Source organism: Pantherophis guttatus, chromosome 4 (genome assembly GCF_059756535.1).
Source record: "Pantherophis guttatus breed Tessera chromosome 4, ASM5975653v1, whole genome shotgun sequence".
NCBI lineage: Eukaryota > Metazoa > Chordata > Lepidosauria > Squamata > Colubridae > Pantherophis > Pantherophis guttatus.
The window spans coordinates 40,638,814-40,661,191 of record NC_142066.1 but is presented as its reverse complement, the minus strand read 5'-3'; the positions used below and the strand labels follow the sequence as shown (position 1 = coordinate 40,661,191).

General features: G+C 38.3%; 2 protein-coding genes across 4 annotated transcripts in view; both read left to right on the top strand.

The window, feature by feature from the left end:
• Nucleotides 1–22,378, top strand: part of ASPDH (aspartate dehydrogenase domain containing) — a 227,887-nt gene that overhangs the window by 107,542 nt on the left and 97,967 nt on the right. The window lies entirely within an intron of this gene.
• Nucleotides 1–22,378, top strand: part of LRRC4B (leucine rich repeat containing 4B) — a 143,216-nt gene that overhangs the window by 107,831 nt on the left and 13,007 nt on the right. The window contains exon 2 of one of the 3 annotated variants that reach the window (XM_034423154.3): nt 9,665–9,779. The exons of the other annotated variants lie outside the window; for them this stretch is intronic. The gene's annotated coding sequence lies outside the window, so the exon portion shown is untranslated. The remainder of the gene's footprint in view (nt 1–9,664; nt 9,780–22,378) is intronic. 3 annotated transcript variants of the gene reach the window in all.

Genomic DNA, 22,378 nt, shown 5'->3' with positions numbered 1-22,378 from the left:
AATATCTTTTGTGGCCCTGAACCATGGCTATGAACCCCAAGACTAAAGATTTAAATCATAACATTTCTTCAAGCCTTCACATACACCCTGTAATGACATCACGGGCCCCTCAGGAGTCAGCAGACCACAGATTGAGAACCACTGCAATAGATGGTCTGCCTTAGCTACTAAAAAGTAATGAAAGTCATAAGCTAAAAATTATTGGTAAAGAGGTGAAGTGAAAACTGACAAAAATCTTCTTTATTAAAGAGCTTTAGTTGCAGAGGGAGAGACACTCTGAAGAAGTTAAAACAAACAGAAGGATCAAACCAAAATTTAAAAACACCGCAGAAATAAAATTTTTTCCCCAAAGTTCAGAAAACAAGAGCCATGGAAGGAGATGTTTACCCTCTTGCTACAACAGGAAAGGGGGATGAGTAAAGAAAAAGGAGGAAAAGATCAGAATGGTGGTTAATGAAGGAACTTCAGTTATTACTTTGCTACCACCTTTTCACACTGGGTATGTGGAAATTCTGGAATTATTATTAAGCAGGGGTGTCAAACTCACATCGTCATGGCGGTGTCACGTGACATATCACGACTTTCCCTCCCTTCGCTAAACTGGGTGTGGGTGTGACCAGTACATGCCGCAACCAGCCCACGGGCCGGGCGTTTGACAGCTCCAGTATTAGGGAACTAGATTGCCAAATTCAGGAGCACTAAAAACTAAGGATGATCATCTTGGTGGCAATGGGGTGGGGTAAAAAAGTCAACACAGCAGCCATGACTGCTCCTTTTTACCACACATTGTACAACACACACAAAAAGGGATGGGGCTTTGATAAGCAAGATATTATGGTCATCAGCCTGACTTTTTCTAGCCCCTGCATCCCTGACCAAAATCTAACATTGGAAGGGAAGATTGGATTGATTTAATTTTTGATAAAAAAATAATGAATCCAAATCATCAAATATTAAATTAGTGGCAGTTTGGGACAGAGAATTTTCTCTGCTGGTACCTTAAAGGCAGAATACTTTGAATGCAGTATTACTTGCTTCTATTTTTTGAAAACAGTGAAAGCCATTTTGTTTTTCTGAGAGTTGTTGTTTGCCTCATTCAGCTTGCACTCTGTGCTGCCAGCTTGATGGTTGTGCTAGAGCTGTTTTTAGATTGATCTTTTAACTTGAAATGTGTGCACTCTAACTATTCCAATTTACTTATTTTATTTCCCGATTTTCTGTTATGTATCTCTAGCAAATTGTTATCCCTGCTGTTTGCTTTGCTTTGCTTTGCTTTGCTTTTTTTTTTTATTATTATTTGAGTCAGAAGAGAATCAGGAATATGCCTGCTTCAAATGAATTGCTTAGTTGATTATTATTTTTTAGGACTTAGCTCCCTCCCCAGGTAATCTAAAAGTTAAATCTAGAAATGGAGAACAGTATATTTGATGCATCTGTACCAAGGCAGCTATGCAAATTGCTATTTTGCTACATTTGTACAGATATATTCTGGATTTTGAACAGTTGATCTATTGCTGGAATATTGGTTTGGAAGCCTCCTCTCTTTTATTATTTTTAGTAAAAGTTTCTTGATGTCTTGAAATCAAGTGCAACTTATCAGCCTCTTGCTCTGGAGCTTCTGCTGATCATGAGGAAGCTACGAGGTAGAACTGATATGGTTTAGAGCCAGTAGATGTGTCACAGAAGTAGGGAAAATCATGTTCTTGGGATCAATGTTGCAGCAAGTCCTCTATAAAGTAATAAAAAATTAAATTAAATTTAAAATAATAATATTATTTATCAGAATGTTTTTCTGTGGTACAGTATATATTAGTATCTTTAACCCAGATGCTTGTTGCAAAGATTTCCTACATAATGGCTGTGAAACAGCATATTCTTAGGCTTGTTATTTTGATTATTGCAATGATTATTATTTTAAATTATACCTTCATGACAAATTCCGAAATATTTTTGGTCTCTCCCATTGAACAAGGGAGCTTTCTTACAAAGATGAATTGCATGTGCAGGCAACAACATCTTTCTCCAAGGAGAAGATTTTAAAGGGGGATTAATTTGTAATTTTTCTGGGAGTTTCCCCCCACCACCACATTTTTTCCTTCTTTCTCCACACAATTTAAGTGCCTAGTCACAGTGTCTAATTTAGATTCTTGACAGGGGCATTGTCTTTTTATGAACAATACCATTAACCTTCCCTGAGCCCTTGGTAGTATGCAGAGCCATAAATAAAAAAGAACACATAAATAAAATCACATAGTAGACACCTGCAGCCCAAGATCTTGTTGATAGATGGCATCACTCTTTGAAAGCCAGCCCTCTTCACCTCCCCATCCTGCATCACTTTCTAGCAACAGCTTGTTCTGAGCCTTGCCTTCTTGCTTGACACCACTTGCCCCTTGCTGCTCACAAAGACCTTGTCTCTAAAGCCTTAAAAAACATTGTTTTGGTTTGATCAATGAGAGTGACCCTTCCTTTTCTGTCCACTGTCTTCAGTGACTGCAACTTTCTGTGACTGGTCCTTCAGTGTTCACCACAGAAGACATAGTAGAAAATGTGAAGTGACTTAAGCCATTGCCTCATCAGATCTGTAACCTCTTTTCATTTTCACCCTTACTAGCTCCATCCCATTATTCTTAAGCATCCTGCATTTGTTGTTTTGCTTCCACTTTCCCATTTTTCTGCCCCTGAATTCTCTGTGCCATTAGTCTTCTTCCATTCCCCCATTACCACTTCTTCAATTCACCCACAATTTGGATCCTGGATTCCTTGGGTGCTACTATCTGTGCTGCAACCTACTGCCAGTCCAGCTCACAATGAAAGGTGTTTTAAGCTGCAAGGTACAATGTAATAAACACTTGCACTGATATAACATTGACTTCCTAGCTAGGTCTTTAGGCAGCTATAACTTGGATGTGGATGAGTGGGGTAAAGGACCTCATTTGTGTGTATGTAGAAGGTGGCAGTTCAATTATTCCATCAGGAGGACTGAAAAGAATGCTATCTTGAAATCCTGATGATAGTCAAGGGAGTAAGATAGACCAGTGATGTAATTTGGTGTAAGAATATTCCCTATGTTTCAATGCTAGAATTGCCATTCTCAAGCATAAAAATTTATAGTAGCTCAGGAAGTTTCTTCAAAACACATCATTTCCTATCTATAAACCTCACAAATCCCCTCAGTGTCTCTTCTATCATTTTTTATTATCAGCAAAAAAAAAAAGGTTAAGAAGGGAAAGATGGAATAGCTATAATATTATTTCCAATTGGTTATGATAGGACCTGTTTGCCTGGAATCACCTAGAGATGCATTACATTTCTACAAGAAAACACTGTTCCGTTTTTATTCTCCCGCCCTCTCTCTCTCTCTCTCTCCCTCCCTCCCTCCCTCCTTCCCTCTTCCCCTTTCCTCTCTCTTGCCCCTCTCGTTTTAGCATTAATCTATAATCCCCATTGCCTGTCTTATCCCACTTAAATGCCTGGATTCTGCCTAGATTCTTTAAAATCTTATTTTGTCCATTCCAATCCCATCAATGCTGAAGGAGAAAATCATCTGCAATTACTGACCCATTTTTTCCCCCCGTCTGCACTCCAGGTCTCCCTTTTCCAGCTGTCAAATATGGCTTAGAGATTTGATTCTGAATTTTTTGTAACACATCCCACACAAGAATCTTCATTATTCTGCTTTGTATCCTTTGTGGCTTCAAAGTGTGAAATATGTATATTTTTCAGCTACTTTGTTGGAATATCTTGTTCAGTTTTTTGGGAACCTATGGTTCAAACCCTCAGGGTGGATTGTGATTTCTGTCTAGGTAACTGAAAACTCTATTTAGCAATTGTATAATGGTTTGGGGCTTTGAAAAATGTGTTGACAGCACTGAAGCAAAGCACCCCTCCAAAGCTCCTTTGTGAAGCAACATAGCCCCTCACTTCTCAAAAGTGAAACAACTGTCCCATTGCTTTACTTCCCTTTATGCTTCCTCTGTAGGAAATAGTTGTAGCCTAGAAAAGACATTTGTGCTTCTCTCAAAATTATTCTGGATATGAGAGGTGCTTGAGGAGGCAATCTGAGCATGAAAAAACAATCTCAGCCAAAAAAGTAAATCAGGGCTGCCATAAATAGACTTGGGAAATTTCTGCTAAACAGCTCCCCAAGTTGTAACCTTTAAACCTATAGTGTCAATAATTTCCGAAGGCCACATGAAGGAGTGCTGTAATGATGTGTGATAGATTTTTCTTGGAACTGGCCATAGATCTCGTTGGCCATGGAAATTTGCCAAGATCAGAACTTCAACATTTTACAGAAACATATGATCTTCTCTTTTGAAACTGGATTTTAGTAACTAGTATAAGATATTTTTAACCTGATATAATATGCAATAATATATGCAATGCGCTTATTTTCTGAATCATTTGCCTTTCTTCCCTTCTTTTATAATATAAGCTTGGCTCCTGAAATAGATGAAGTAAAGAATAGCATTGTGTAGCCAAATCAAGGGCAAATATTTGCTTGATATTTACATTAGGGTTCTCCAGTTGTAAAGACTAGTTTGATAGCCAGTTCAGGGGTGAAATCTACTTACCTTCCCAACAGGTAGGGAACCCTTCTGCCAGTGGTGGGTTTCAAAAATTTTTATTACCGTGTCTGTGGGTGTGGCTTGGTGGGCGTGGCATGGCTTGGTGGGTGTGGCTTGGTGGGCATGGCAGGGGAAGGATACTGTAAAATCTCCATTCCCACCCCATTCTAGGGGAAGGATACTGTAAAATCTCCATTCTGTCCCCAATCCAGGGGAAGGTTACTGCAAAATCTCCATTTCCTCCCGAACAGCTGGGACTTGGGAGGCAGAGAATAGACAGGGGTGGGGCCAGTCAGAATTTTTACTACCGGTTCTCCGAACTACTCAAAATTTCCATTACCGGTTCTCCAGAACTGGTCAGAACCTGCTGAAACCCACCTCTGCCTTCTGTGCATGCATAGAGGGTAAAAACCAGGTTAGTTCCTGGTTTTAACAATGACCGGGCAGATGGGCGGAGCCTCACACAGCCATTGCTACTGATTCTCCGAACCACTGGCTGCCATCGCTACTGGTTTGGCCAAACCAGTCCGAACTGGGAGCATTTCACCCCTGAGCCAGTTGAGGAAAGAAAATCTCCGTAATTTCTTAGCTCTGTTCTATCTTCTTTTCTGCCCAAAGAGGGCTCTACAATCTGCTTCATTCTATATTTAATGGTAATAGAACATATGTTGACCTTGATCATCATACTTTGAAGAAAAATGTCTTAAGTATTACATAGTAAACTATATGGCTCTTATCTGCAGTTTTTCATATAAATCAATATTTATTAAATTTATTTATTAAACAAATTAGTATAGCTGCCCAACTCATATATGGGTGACTCTGTTTATAAAATTTAAACATTAAAATAAATCAGTTAATCCTACCCCTACCCTTTATATTATATTAAAATATAAACAATTCCAATTTCCAGACTTAATTATTCCTATTCAGGATTACACTTGCACAGACCTTGATAGTTAGGAAAACATTGTTCACCAGAAATTTTCACATTTTTTAATTTTTCCCCCAATTCATTCATCCATTCATTTCCTGCCTCTTAGTATTTTTTATTAATAATTCAAGGTAGAGCAGGGGTGTCAAACTCATTTTTTTTGAGGGCCACATCAGAGTTGTGTTTGACCTCGGGGGGCCAGGGTGGATGTGGCCAGCTCGATGTCACTCATTGAGACTTCATTTTTGGCCTGCCGGGGCTCTGTTTTCAGCTGGCCTGACCTCCTGCAGCTCTCTGGCAGCGAAAATGGAGCATGTGGCCTCCCCAAGCTCTGTTTTCACTGGCAGAGGGTGCAGGAGGCTATCGTGACCGAAAACGGAGCCCGGGAGGGCCATGCATGGCCCTCCCGAACTCTGTTTTCACTGGCAGAGATATCACGGGCTGGTCCTTCACTGTTTGCAGGGTGGGCCCGTGGGCAACATCTAAATGCCCCATGGGCTGGATCCAACCTGCGGGCCTTGAGTTTGACACTCCTGAGGTAGAGAATATATCAAATACTATTTCCTCTTATTTTTCCCCACAACAAGTCTATGAAGTGGATGACTGACCAGTTTTGGCCAATTTGGGGTTGGGTTCTTCAGTCAGAAAAATTTACTCTATTCTATAGATAACTTAAAAGAAGAATTCTAATTTATGAAAGCAAACCTGACAGGTCACAAGGGAAAGTTGACAAATATGTCAGTTTCCTAGTTTGAATCTATATATAGGAAATACATAAATGAAGCCAACAGAAGGATGCACTAATAAAAGTTATTGGCTGATTTTCCCCCCCCCCTCCAATTTACTGAAAAACTACCCGCCAAAAGGCTGGATTAATTGGAATGAAAGGAAAAACTATATAAGAGGCATGGAGGACCATGTGGGGAGTTTTGACTATTCAAGGAAAGTTCCACCTGTGTTTACATGTGTCACATGCATGATGTAATAAAAAGGGACAGCTTTGCCTCCCCCTGCCTCCTCAGACACCCCTGGGGAGGTAAATGTCTAAGCCTTGAGCAAAAGCATGACTCCTCTAAAGCTACAATTCTTCTTTAAAAAGAAAAACTTGGAGGAGACCTGGTACAAGCTTTTAAACCTTCGCTTCTAGTCCAGTGCTCAGGAGTGACCTGAATTATATGGGATTTCAAGTAGTTCCTGCCGAGAACTGTAGCTGTTAACTCAACACTCTTTTATGCAGGGGAAACAATTTTTAAATGAGGGTTGGGTGAAGAGTAAATGGGGCAGTTGAAAAAGAACATGGCAACCATGGGGGAGGACCCATTTTTTTTAGATAGGCTTTTTAGTTTCTTTCTCCAGAGTCCTTATAACCTCAGTACAATAAACCAGGCTTCTTGCTCTCTTTTCCTTTGACTATTCAGAATTTTAATCTGAAGTAGAGATGGACAAAATTCCCGGTTTGCATCACTTGTGCATATATTTAGGCATCGGTGCATTTCATCTAATTCCTGCAAGCATCTGCTATAATTTTCTCTTAAAGGCAGTACAAGAATTCATTCCTGCATACACAGTTAAAATGCAGATTCCCCCCCAAAGAGACGCTTCTGCTAAATATATTTTCTCTACACATTTAAAAAAATGCACTGAGAGTCACTGAGCTGAGAATAGTTTGGAAGGGGGTGAAAATGAGACTTTTTCATGAGTTGCATGAGTAAATGACATGTTTTCATAATGAAATTTGCAAAGATTCAATTCCTTATGTCCCTAATGTGAGGACACTTGGTTGAAATTTTGAACTCCATTCAAACAAATTGTGATTTGAATAATAATAATATTGAACAAGGACTTGTAGTTTAAACACCCTAAAATTCAAGATTTTTTGCATGTGGCTCCTTCAAATTCTATCACTCATCAAATTATCGCATTGAATCTCCTGAATGAAAGACTGGATATAAACCAAATAAATAAATAAATGCAGGAATAAATGCACCAATGTGATAAAATCAACATGATATTTCTTGGATATGATCTTTCTTCCCTCTGTAAATACTTTATTAGAAATGAAACTATTATTTAGAAATATTTAAAATTCACTAGCTCTGGAGAGCTGTCACTATTAATGTCACTATTCTGCTTTAAAAATGGATAGACTAGCACATTATTAACATAATTATAATCAGTGTATGAGTTTTAAGAATTTATTTGTATTCTGTATAGTGAAACACTTTCTTCTCAAGTGCAGAGTTTTAGTCTATAGTTTCCAGTCCTAGTCACAGTGAATCCTACATTGATCCTGAAACTGAGCCATGTGTAGCAACTCTTTCAGATGAAAATTATCCTGGGTTCAAATACAGATATTTCTGAGATCTTTATTTTTTCTCCAGTTCTCTTACAAGATACTTGAAACAAAACCTGGTGCCAGGTTATCATTTAGGAAGGGAAGCTCTAAAAGGGCAGTTTTCCTTTCCTTTCCTTTTACCAATCCAGTTAAAACAGGAACAATGACCTTCTGATTATTAGAATGAATCCCCTTGCCATCCTGCAAAGAGAGTGCCCAGCTTCTTAAAGAACTTTTAATGGCAAAGTACATCTTTGAACAATGCTAACTTTCTACTTTTCTAAACATGGGATTAGTTGGATTTCTTCTGTCCATCTGATCTTCTGTTTCTCTCTTTTGCTGCTCCTCTTGACTTTGGCAAGTATCAGTCTTTCCCTTATTAACTAATTGACTGGGCAATTTCCTCCACTGCTAAAACTTGCCAGCCTCTCTCTCTCATCCATTAATTGAGTGATGCCAATCAAATCTTCTCATGCTTTTGCAAACCCAAGTTGCTCTCGTCCCTAGAATGGAACTTTGGATAGGCTGAAGGGTACAAGGAGAAAAGCTTTTTGCTTTATCCCCTTTTCCCATTTCTTACTCACAAAGTCATTCTTTAATTCTTGTTTCAAAGAGAGAAAAGGTTACCCAGCCATATCTTTTAGGCTGCCTCTTTATAGGCTAACCTTTTCCTTTTCTATTTTCTAGCCATTGCTCCAGGCTAAACTTCTTCTGCTCCATTTCTCTTTCCCTGGATGTGGGTCTCTTGCACCCAGCTTCAAAGCTTTTCAAAACCTTTCCTAAATTCTCCTGAGTTTTGTATCTGCCTCTGTGTTTCTTTAGACAACTCCACCCCCTGTCTGGAGGTCCCTAATTTTATTTCCCTTCATTGGCTCCAAGCTGTCTAACAGTAGTCACTTTTATCTCTCCCTTAATTTCTACCTAATTGCTCTCTCTTGAGATACTTGTTTCTCCCAGATTCTTACTTTTTACAGTGTCAAATTCTTGGCATGCAGGTTTTAACTCCCGGCAAATGCCTGCCATATTGTACTTAACTTTAATTCCAGTGCTCTCCTCATGGTTGCATATGGTTAAGATCTTCACCCAGCAAATTAATCTCAGATGACCAAATAAATCAAAGCTATTCACTTTCAAGAATTCTGCACCTTTTGCCAAATATTCCAAGAATCTTTCCAGTATCTGATTAATTTTTAATTTCCATAAAAATAAGGGTGTCCAGCCTCTTCCAATACATCCAAAAGGGTGAGATTCAAAATGAAAGCTGTAGCTACATTACTGCAGAGTTTTGCCATCACCCTATTTTGAAAGAATAATAGCTGATTAAATAATACACCACATTGTGGTTGAATTAAATTAACTTAAAACAAAGGATAGATCCACACTGCGGCTAAGGTACTAGTTCTAAACTGTAATTTAAACTAACATTGAGCTATAAATAGTATGTAAACCAAACTGTAATATAGCAATGCCTGAATCAAGTTTATTTCCAAACAAACATGTCTTGAATTGTTTTCTAAGTTCCTTGAAGCACTGTTTTCTTTCCCTCCTGTTTTGTAAAGTGCTATGCACATTGATGACCCTATATTAATAATAACAAACTTATGGATAGTACTGTCATAAACATAAAACAAGACCACATATGATATGCACAGAGCAAGGCTTCATCAAAACAGTCATTATATAGACTCCTATTGAGCCAAATGATAATTGAGGACACAAATGTCAAGAGGGTTTAATTGCATTTTAGCCAGCAAAGGTTGCAGGCGTTTGCACAGTCCTCTTTTAAATCATTCTGCAAGTAAAAAAGGCATTTATCATCTACAGATGGAGCAGTTTTGCAGGAGACATTTCAAAGTAAAGTTCAGTATGAAATCTTCCACACAAGTCTGAACAATGTACATCTCTACTCAAAAGTAAACTTCAATGGGTTAATTCTGAAGTAAGTATAAGATTTCTGCATTGTATTAGCTGTCCTATCTATACTATTATGACTTATATAAGGGTCATTTAGGAACCTTTTCAAACTTGTAGTTGTTATATATTGAATACTATTATATGCCAATGACTAGACATGCAACATCATGGAGAATCCACTGTCAGTGCTATGAAAAACATGTCAGCACTCAAATATATGCCAGGCACCTCTCCACAAAGTTTCCATCTTCAAACATCAGCATCTCAGCTATTAAATGCTGCCATCAAATATCAATTGGATATGAAATACAGATAATCAAATAACCAAAGATTATCTGGTTGATGTTCTGCATCTACTGACAGATGAATGAATTTTGGAAAGCAGATTATTTTTCTCTCCCTCTGTTTCTCTGACCAATTGTTCTTTACTGGGTCACTGGAAACTGTCTACGGGTTATTTAATATGTGCTGTAGTCAGCCTTGTCTGATGTCTCCTGTATTCCAGCACCCATTATAGAAAGTGGCAACCAGTGCTGTTCCCAGTAGAGTCAAGTGTCTGAGGCAACAGATTCCACCACGCTTCCCCCCCCCCCCCACACACAATCTATTCATCCAAATATCCCATTCACTTATTCGGCAGATCCTGACCTATCCTTGGCTTTCTGTACTGGTTCCAGGTCTCATTAACAAAAGATGCATTCTCTGTTCTTGAATGTTTCAACTTTGCCCTCTCCCTCTCCTTCCTTTTTTTCCCAAACAGCCAGCAGTGCCCAGGAATGTAATTGCTTGAGTTGAGCAAATCATTGTGCTGGATTGCAAAGCCTTCTTACTGAAACTGGCAGTGGTGTCTCATTTCCTCCCCTAATTCTCTTTCAGTCCAGCTACTTTTCATGTTTCTTCCAAACAACATCCAGTGCTTCAACAATAACTTCGGGTAATTGTAATTTAAAGGATTATTAATGAAAGCACAAACCTTCAATTTTGGATTAATCAACTCAAACCAGCTTGATTAATTGAGTAAGACATCTTGTAATCCACGGAGGATGAAAGTTAGAGTTATATGTCTTCTATTGTCTAAGATAAGAGAAACAATTTTTTGGTGATCAAAGACAGCATTTAACATGGGAGAGGAATGAGGTATCTGGGGCAATAATGAACAGAGATTGTCATCAAATCACACACATGGTTAGAGCCAGAATTTTCTGAGGTTTGCTGATAGATGGAGTTTTTCTTTCTCTGTTTAACTAGGATAAACCTATTTATGTGTTTCCTGCTCTGAATGATAGGAAAATGCTTCGCCAAATTTTGGTAATTGTACTAGTGAAATAAGATGGCAAAAAGATCTGGAGGCTATTGCGGGAGCTGGGCATGGCTAGTCTAGTGAAAAGAAGGACATGATAGCAGTGTTCCAATATTTGAAGGGTTGCCACAGAGAGGAGGGGGGTCAAGCTATTTTCCAAAGCACCTGAAGGCCAGACACGGAATAATGGATGGAAACTGAAAAAGGAGAGATTCAACCTAGAAATAAGGAGAAATTTTCTGACAGAGCAATCAACCAATGAAACAGCTTTCCTTCAGAAGTTATGGGAGCTTCATCACTGGAAGTTTTCAAGAAGAGATTGGACTGCCATTTGTCGGAAATGGTGTAGGGCCTGCTTGGGCAGGGGGTTAGATTAGATGTCCTACAAGGTCCCTTCCAACTCTGTTAATCTGTATCTGTATAAAAAGGGATGTCTCTAGGAAACCTTGTTTAATAGTATAGCTTTGGTATATTACCGTAGTGGGGAAGAGGGAAGGCTCACTAGATAACTTTCTTCAACTGAAAGGAAGCTTCAGATACATAATTCTGTCTGGTTCAGCTTCTGCTTTTTTTAAAAAAAATATATTATTCATTAGCTACTACCCAAAAATATTCTGATAGCAAGCTGTAGCTTATGTTTATTAAATGACATACACAGTTTCTGGGTGATCATGATAACATCTACCTTTGTATGAATTAATCTTCTTTCATGAATAAATGTCCTTTACTACGGGCAGGCCAAGGCATTATGTTGCTAGAGCTGAAGGACAAGGTGAATGTTCCCCTCCCTCTTACAGAATTGGACTGAGGGCTTCAGGACAATTGCATCTGAGGGCTTCAGGACAAGTGAAGAGTCCAGCACAGAGAGTCATGACACATACATGAACTCTTAACAGCTTGCCCCTGCCCTTTCCCAAGCATCTCCTGCCTCAGGCAGTCTCTGTTCTTAGACTTATTTACAGTCCGCCCTGCAGGGTTCTCAGGTGAACTTGGTAGCGATTAAAGAGAATGTAGCTGGTCTGCTACCTTTTTAAAAAACTGAAAAGTTGATTGGATTTACTGAGAAATCTTAGAAATGGTATGCTAATTGCTATAAATCCTACACTAAGTGCTGTTTTAACTGATGTCACTGCTAATTTTATGTTGCTTTGCTTCCAGTTGTTATATTTTCAATTATGCTGTTATTGTACATTACTTTGGGTATTTAGAAAAACAGGTGATTACTTCTAGAAGTAAATGGTAAACACACATGCACACATACACATATGTATGCCAATTTCAATATTCTAAAAGACTTCTGAGTTGGCATTAGCGTCTTGTGCTAAGTCTGATCTACTCAATCAATCAATCAATCAGAATAAAGCTGGAAGGGACCTTGGAGGTCTTCTAGTTCAACCCCCTGCTCAAGCAGGAGATCCTATACCTGTGATAGTGAACCTTTGGCACGAATGCCACAGGTGGCAGACGGAGCCATTTCTGAGGGCACGCAAGCCATTGCCCTAGATTAGCTTTACCATGCATGCGTATGTGCCTCCCACCAGCCAGCTGATTTTTGGGTCTCTGCTGCGCATGTGATGGACGCACATGCCCATGCTGCCCTGCCCCTCCCAGGAGTCTCCACAGGGTCCAATTTAGATGTTAGGTAAGTACAAGGCTCGCACGGAGGCTCTAGGAGTGTGAAAAATGGGCCTACCGGAAGTCTGGAAACGACTGTTTCCTGCCTCCGGAGGCTTCAGGGAGGCCTGCTATGGCCAAAATGGGGCGTGTGAAGATCGTGCTCGCATGTGCGTCAGGGGGATGCATGCGCAGGGGGCAGGGCAGCGCAGGGTTGGTTGCGCGTGCATGCGTGGGGCAGGGCTCATGGGGGGCATTGCATTATGGGTGTGGGCACGCGTGCACGCGATCCCTCCGTGCTCCCCCTGCTTTTGGCATGTGACAGCAAAAAGGTTTGCCATCACTCCCCTATACCATTTTAGTAGAAGTTACTCAGTAAAGAAGGTTAACTAGAAACTTCATAGGCACTGAATCAAGACTTACCACCACCTTCTGTAAAGTAAACTGTTGAGACTACTTATTGAACCACAGAATAACAGGCATCTCTAAAACAGGATTTATGGTGCATATCAAGGCAAGAACATGAGGAGAGATTTATAGTCTGGAATACACCCAGACTGGTTGACATGAAGAACCTAAAGGAACTATTTATGAAACATAAAGACCACAAACATGATGTCATTCAAGAGAACCAGCTTCTATAAATTGGTGTATTCTAGGTGTATCGGAGTTAAGCTACTATATTCCTCTGGCTATGCTGGCTGTAAATTATAGGTATTCCATTTCAACGTATCAGGAAGACAGTTGCAATAAAGAATAAATAAATCTTCTATCAAATAAATGTACTCCTAAAATAGACTCCCCTTTCTACAAACTGCATTGGCCAGCAGCGTTTTTATCTGCTTCTTTCTAAGACAGTTTCAAACTGCTTAACCCAAGTATTCCCAAGCTTCCTGCTCCAACTCCTTACATGCATGTCAATTCAAACATTATGCTTAATATACGTTGGTAAAAGACTTTCTTTTTTTGGTCATGCAGTACTGTAATTTGTGTGAATGGAATTTGTTTGGTTAGGCTGTTGATCAGTATTTTATGTATGAGTCAAAGTTGACTCAGCCTTCCATTCTTCTGAGGTCAGCAAAATGAGGACCCAAATTGTTCGGGGCAATGTGTTGACTCTGTAAACCAGCGCTGTAAAGCACTATGAAGCGGTATATAAATCTAAATGCTATTGTTATTGCTGTTTATTCACTCACTGGTCTTTTCAGCCACTCCAACTGCTGATGAATTTGTATCTGTAAATAAGCTTTCTAAAAAATATAATATGAATATTGTATACATGACTGCATCATATTTAACATTCTTGAGCCATATAAGGTTTCAAGGAGGATCACCAGCAACTTGGATTGCATTGTACTGTATCAACTACCAAAGTAGGTTAAGTTCATAATAAAGTATATTATGAATTTAATCTTTCACCTAATTTTTACCCCATTGTCCAGCATGGGATAGAAATACTAACTGAAGTTTTGCTAATATAAATATTTTTAAAGTTCAGTGTAAATTTGATTATGCCAATAAACAAGAAAATGATTTAACATCTTCATCATATCTGCCCCTAAATAACTATTTAGATGCAATGCATTGAAAACAAGAGTAAGGTTCATATATTATTGTTTGCTTGCTTGCTTGCATTCAGTCTTCTGAAGAGAGCTGTGTTCTCATTGGGAAGCTGGTCAATGGTAAAGAAAGCAGTAGGTGAAGCCCGTGTAAAAATGTATAGGAAAACCTATTCTTTCTTTTGTTCTTTTCTTTATCCTAATATCTTATTCTTCTATTCTTAAGATTGAAAGTTTTCAATTAGTATCAAATAGCTCTTAACTAACAATCTTGCATTGGGCTTTTGAAATTAACCTGACACTTCCCTAAGACCACAGTTTGTGCATTTTTGAGCAATTTTTATTAAAGAGAAACAAATAATAGCTATTTTTGCATGCTTCTTTAGAAGATGTATATCCCTTTTAAAATGATTGATCTTCAAATTAGCTTGTAATAGCTTATAATAATGCATCATAACATACATCAAGCCTGAAACAATGGCACACAGAAAAATAGTCAGGAACTAACAATAGATCTTTGAGTGATTGCAGTGATGAAGTGGAATGTTTACTATCAATTGTTTAACAATCACAGCATTTTCTGCTAAGAAAAAAAAAAAGCTCAACATACTCCAGAGTGATTTTTCCATCAAAGAAAACAGAGAGTTTTTGGGCTCATTGTTTGCACTAGCCTCCATCTATATCAAGGTCTTGAGGATCAAGAAAAAACAAAAACAAATGGAACTTACAACTCTTAAGGCTGCTGAATCTTGCCCTATATATCTACAAACAATTTTTGGCTTCCCAGGATACGTAGTGATACAGTATGTGAATTGGCCTCAGTTTCATATATTTTATTGCATGAGATTTGGCAGCTTAATCCAGACATACTTCTGTTCTACTGTGCAAGAGTGCCTTGCACATTCACAGGGCTCTGTCAAGGCTACTTCCCTTTACAGCTCTTCCTGGAATGACATGGGCATACAAACATTCCATAAATATCTGCAAAGTGGCAGCTCCCTCTACAGGCAGCTCTGAGTGCACAGAGGCCTTGGTGGCTTGAAAAGAATAAAGTAGTGAGGAGCCCAAGATCTTTTCATACGTTTTCAAAAGTGAGTTGCAAGGCCAAGCCAAGGAGTGGATAATACTTGCAGGGCTGTTGTCTTCATCCTCCATGAATATGCTAGGACTGACTTGAGTTCTGTTTCTAATGTTATTTGTAGCAACAAGCTTCTTCAATATGCTTCAGAGCGCTGCCTTTCAGCTCATCAAACCCTGGACAATAGCGGGTATTAGCTAAGTGTTCTTCTTTCATAGATCAAAGAGAAGGAACTCCCTCATTCTATAGTCATTTTTGCCTGGCTAATGGCCAGGCTTAGGTTGGCCCTTCCTGGGCAATTATGTTTTTCCAGGAAACAAGGGGTGCTACTTTCATATTTTCTTTTGTCCCCTGCCTGTAAGTGGAGGTCATTATTTCCTTTCTGTTCCATAGTCCAAGGCCATGACTTGATTTATGTGAGGTTTAAGTTCAATTAATATATCCTGGATACAGCCCAATAAAATATACCAGAAAATCAGTACTGAAATATAACCACTCATAGCCTTCCTTAATTAAAATAGCCAATCGTATTTAAATCCAATAAAGCTTAAGAAAATGAATTTACAACAAAACATGACACTACCTTGCTTTCTAAAGGTCAATCGAGTGAAGACTAAAATTTAAAATAAAAATGATTAAGTTGAAAGAGATACTATTTAACTAGTAACTTTAGCATTATGTGGCATAATGGCCAATATCCTAAGTCAATTCAGTGATTTGATCAACACAAGTAGCTGAAGACCTGTTTGAGATTACATTGAAATGATGTTATGAAAAGGTTTGAAACAGAACTCTAGGACTGTAGAATGTTTAAATGCCTCTGCTTAAATATTTGTGAAGGAAAATCGATTTAAGGAAGCCTGCTTCATTGTAGAACAGTCTATCATTATGATTTTCATTTCTGATCTCCAACTCCAATTTACTTCTGATTAGAAATGTAGAAGAGCATAAAGGAAAAAAAGGGGCCTTAAAGTTTGTCTACTTCAGTTCCAAGCTCAAGGCAAGAATCCACTATTACTGTGTCCCTAAAGTAGTCATTAAGTCTCTATTTGAAATAGTTTCAGCAAAGAAAGGGAAGCAATCTTTTCCATTGCCAACAATCTTTATTAGGATTTTCTCCGTGCCTGTTTATTTTCATTGATCAATGATCGTTGCTGTCAACTCTTAGTGACCACACTAATATACTTTTTCTCTCCAGGACCATCTGCCCCTAACCTAACTTTTCAAGTTTTTCAACAGTACACCCATCACCACTCTGAGTCCTTCTACTTTGCAACTGGTTGTACTTTCCTCTTTCCTTCTACCTTTCCCATTAGAGCTAAGCCTTCACATAATGTGTCCAAAGTAGGATAATGGAAGCCTGGTCATTTGTGCCTAGAAAATGCTGTTTCTTCAAAGTCTAGATGTTCAATGACCTCCTTGTAATTTGAATTAATTGGTTCTTATTCTGTCCTCTGAAACAATTCTGAACATTTCTACCAGTCTTCTATATGATAATCTGTCTGAAACTTATGCACAGCTACTATATCTCTCCATCTTTCTTGCTTCCTTGCTAAAAATAAATTTAAATTTTCCAAATGTTCCCTTTGAGTTTTTCCTTCCAGGCACCTTATAATCCTGGTTATTCTTCTTTGAGCATGCTCCAGTCTGCCAGTGATCTTTCTAAAATGCAGTAGTATCCAGAACTGGATATACAGTAGTATTATAAACTCATTCTGAGGAATATAGAGAACATCTTCTGTTGTGCCTTTTCTTGATTTTGATGCTATGTGTTTGGTTTTGGTTTGGTTTGGTTTGGCTTTTGTTACAGTTAGGATAGCATTTTGTTTTACAGTTGCATCACACCCTTGACTCATGTTCAGCTTGTGGCCCACCAAAGTACTCACTATCTTTTGCATGTCATCCTATCCATATAATCTCTTTTATCCTACTCTTATGCTTGATTTTTCTTATTCAAATGAAGGGCTTTGGATTTATCAGTTGCAATCTGTCTTGTTTCTTTCTGACCATTATTCAGGCTGCTCAAAATCCTTCTGAATCTTGATACTGTTATCTTTGTCTCATCTAACAGAATAAGGGAATAACAGAGTTGGAAGGGACCTTGGAGGTCTTCTAAGCCAACCCCCTGTTCAAGCAGGAAATCCTATACCATTTCAAACAAATGGTTGTCCAATCTCTTGCAGAGTATTTACTTGCAAATAATCATTTGATAATCAGGTTTTCTACACAAACATAAGTAATTTGCAAATATGTTACAGTATAGAGGCAGTCACACATACCATTGACACTTCCTTCCAGCTTGATATAGAGCAATTTGAGACTTTGAGTGTAAGTCATTTGGTACTATTGTTTAGCTCTCTTTGTATCTAATGAACTAATCCATCCTGCAAGCCTGCATTTTGCCATCTTTGAAAGTAGTTTCCCAGAGAAGATGGTCAAATGATTTGTTAAAATATTTATTCTGCCCCCCCCCCACAAAGATATTGGTTTGGCAAGAAGCAGAACTTCAAGATATGATCTACATATTCATGCAAAACTCTTGTTATTTGGTTCTGCCTAGAGCGCTGCGTAAACCTAGTTATTGTGATTAATAAACAGTGATTTGTGCTACACAGTCCTCTCTGGCCCAAAGGTCACTGTTGGCTTGACTGATTTCTAGGGCCATAATCTAAAAAGTAAAAGGTTGGTAAAAATAAACATTGATTTGATGTCATTTACAATGACAATTAAATTAAATTAAATGTAGGCAGAATGATGACTTTCCATTCATGTGTTTGGTTACAGTTCTGGAGATCTCTGGAGGCATTATAGTCCTTTGTGGTTATGGGGGCTGAATTTTCACTTATATATTTCTGTTTTATAAGTTGGCTTATTGTGGGAACCAAGCCAATTGTAATTTAGTCAAATACCTATGGTTAAGCCAACCATGGCTTGGTTCAACATCAGAGAACTCTCTAAACCCAGATAGATTGCCCTCCAACCCTTCTTAAAAATCTCCAATGAAAGAAAGTGAAATGCTTGGGAGGTAGAGTGCCACACTGCCAAAGAGGCCGTGCTGCTAGGAAATGCTTCGTAAGGCATATCCTTTTGAGGCTGCAGTGGCCTTTCAAGGCAGCTAATGATATTTTAAGGAATTGCAACAATTAAAAAAGAAATGGATTAAAATAATAAAATAAGCAGCAATTAAATAAGCAGCCATGCTAACAGCACCAGGAAGATAATCAGCCTCTGTGTACTCAGGGATTTCTAGTGTTTGAATCAATCCACAGACTTTGCCAGTTGCTGAAAGGCTAACAGCAAAGAAGCAGAATAAAATGGCAAAGGAATTCTAAATTGAAGGGGCTACTGTCTGTTCTTCCTTCCATCCATCCATCCATCCATTCATCCCAGAGCTTCACTTTTTCCATTTTGTACTCTGCTAAGAGGGAGGGTGTTGCTGATAAATAGGAATAAGCATGCTGGATGCGATGCATCACTTGAGGACCATTGATAAATCACCATCAGCTAATTGCAAAAAACAGCTTTACTTGGAACAGCTTACATTATGTACGGTATCTTTAATACAATCAAAGAATATCTGGATGACTATAACAAACCACAACAACAGCAACAATAATAATCATCCAGGTATCACAATTGTTGAAAACTGAAGAGTACAATTTATTGATATTGCTGTACCAGGAGACGCCAGAGTTGAAAAAGAACTGGAAAAAGTCACGAAATATTGCGACCTGACCATCGAAACTACACAATTATGGATGAAATATGTAACAGTGACACCCATTGTTATCGGGGCATTTGGTACCAAGTCCAAGAATTTCACAAAATACAACAATCAATTGCAGCTTCCTGCAATAACACCAGCGGAACAGCAAAAAACTACTCTACTTGGAACATCGTACATCTTAAGAAGGTACTTGGTCGATACCTAGGATGCTGGCAGCAACCCGTATCAACCATCAGCGCCAGTCAATAATATTTGTGATACATTTTTAAATGTTCAGTTGACTGAATTTCATGTTTAATGAATAAAAGTTTATAATAATAATAAGTATTATTATTATTATTTACTTGGAACTGCTTCCATCCTGTGACGATATCTGTAACACCATCAAAGTATATAATAATAATAATAATTTCAGTTGACTGAGTTTCATGTTTAATAAATAAAAGTGATGATGATGATGATGATGATGATGATGATGATAATAATAATAATAATAATAATAATAATAATAATAATAATACCACCTTGATATGGTTGTTGGGCTTGCATGCTCTGAGGAAAGTTCAACCACACTGGACAGGTCTCTTCTAATATCCTAAAAGGCACAGGAAAAGCTCAGGGTGCTGACAATGTCCAGTCTGGTAAAGTTGAGCAATGTTATAGCTTATTGGAGCAATGCCATGCTCCTTATTTTTGGCAGTTCTCATTTAATTGGATAAATGAAAAATTGTTTTAGAAATTATTTGACAAGAGATGAGACTTATCATAAAATTATTATAATTGGCATATGGTGTTTCCATTTCCATTACAAACTGGCTTTTTGCATACGCCAGGTGCTTCAATGAAATTCTAACATGTTTAAATCTTTCACTCAACTTTTTCTGATTGGGATATTAGGCAGTCAGCGAAATCCAAAGTGATGGAGATTAGCAATAGCAGTAGCCCTTAGATTTATGTACTGCTCCATAGTGCTTTACAGCACTCTGAGCAGTTTAAAAATACCAGCATATCGCCCCCAGCAATCTGGGTCCTCATTTTACCAAGCTCAGAAAAATGGAAGGCTGTCAGCCACGAGCTGGTCAGGATCGAACTCCTGGATGGTGGGCAGAGTTAGCCTGCAATACTGCTGCATTCTAACTACTGCGCCACCAATTATCAGAAAGCAATAGGATTTAGTGGTGTACAGCCCTTTGAGACAGAAGGCAAATGTCTTTTTCTGTGCTGCAGCTTGGAAGGCCCGTTGTGCAATCCCAAGACATATCTATATGTAGCTGCATGAAGAGGCTGCAGATAGGTGCTACATGGGTGATCCTGCACCCTGTATACTGTGAAATACATTTTAATTTTCTAAAGCACAGTCACAATACATCAGTAGCCTCCACCAGAAACACCCTCAGAGAATGATGGGGGACAGGAATTATGTGCAAAGAAAAAAGCAGTGCCACTGATTCGACACATCTCCACTCCTTTTGCACATGCATCACAATGCATTAATAATAGAGATAATGCAGGAACAACAGCAGCAGCAGCAGCAACAACAACAACAACAACAACAATAACAATACACGAGGCAAAAAGATACAAGGAAGACTGATAGGAATTCCCTTTCATAATTTTAATTTGCTGGATCCTGTGAAGTTTTGCCTCCAAAACCAAGAAAATAGAAAGAGGAGAAAGTAGAAAAACAGAACTTGAAAAATGACAAGGCATACTTCACCATATCATTACTGTGAAATGAAAACGAGGAGGTTGGGCTGACAAGTCCTATGCTTGAATCTTAACTTAAGAGTTTTTATTCTTGCTGGATAGGCCTGGAACAAGTCCTATTATGCTAGCTTAAACTGTTTCCTGACTATTTGCCAGAAGAAAATGGAAGCAATTTCTGGAATTTCTTTATATGGTGGATCCTTAGCAGGATGAATGCTAGTAATGAAATCCAATTACAATTCATCCTTTCCCATGGTAGGAAGAGGAAGCATTTATTTTCTAAACTTTATAAGGTGATTTTTTTAAAAAAAATCAAATTCTCCTTTGCATTTTTCAGGATTAATCGTGGAACCACACAACATTCCCTGCAAAACACAGCATTTTGCATAAGCTACTAGAAATAAATTATATAATTAGAGCTTCCAAAAACAGTAATACTTCAAAATTGCATGCTGTTAACAAGCAATTACTTCTCTCCATGTAGAAAACTAGCATCTAAAGATTTAGCCTTCTGATTAACCTGAGAATCTAATTTTTGATTGCAGGGAATTAACCCTATATATTTTGCTGAGACAAAGGGCAAAATGGTGCCAGTAGTTTCCTGTTGATCATAGGACAGCAATTTCCATTGCATTTTACAGTAGTCTAATATAGTGGTATACGCAGGCTGTGTAATGTATACAATTGGGCCGTGTCCTTTAATATCTGATCAGCGTTCATTCATTGGTCCAGCTAATGCTTCCTTGTGACTCAGATGTGGCAGTGCACTATTGGCAACACTATTGAGAAATATGGTGACCAGGATACTGCATATGGAAGGCCCACTGGATATACAATGTGAATTGCATGCTGGGCGCTCACTCAGGTGGAGAATTTCCTAACAATATTCTGTGTTACCACAAGGATGGAAACGGGACACACATTCATCTCCCCCTTTCTATTTTTGTGATTCACAGGGTCCTTAGGTTACACAAGACCAGGAAATTCTCTTACTGCAGCCCATGGTGTCTCCTGTCTTGGCATGACTAATTAAAAATTGCACAAGGGAAACAGTGTAATCTCTAAAGTAGACATAGCTGTTTCTCTTTCTATCTCTATTTATATATGTACATTATATATATCTCTATATTCATTTATTTTATATATTATCTTTATTGTTTTTATAAATAACTCAAGATGGCATACATATCATAGTATTCCTTCCTCTTCCTATTTTCCTCACAACAACTATTTTGTGAGGAGAGTTGTGCTGAGAGAGAGTGACTGGCCCAAGGTCATCCAGCTGATTTTTCATATCTGAAGCAGGAGTAGAATTATCTCTATCATTTCTATCCTCTATATCTTTATATCACTATCTGTCATCTGCCTGCCTGCCTGCCTCTCTCTCTCTCTCTCTCTCTCTCTCTCTTTCCCTCCTTATTTATCTATCATCTATCTATCTATCTATTATCTATCTATCTATCTATCTATCTATCTATCTATCTATCTATCTATCTACCTACCTACCTACCTACCTACCTACCTACCTACCTATCCATCCATCCATCCATCCATCCATCCATCTAATCTACATATCATTTATCTCATATCTCTATTCTTTCTCATCTCTTTTCTATATCTCTGTAGATTTATCATATCT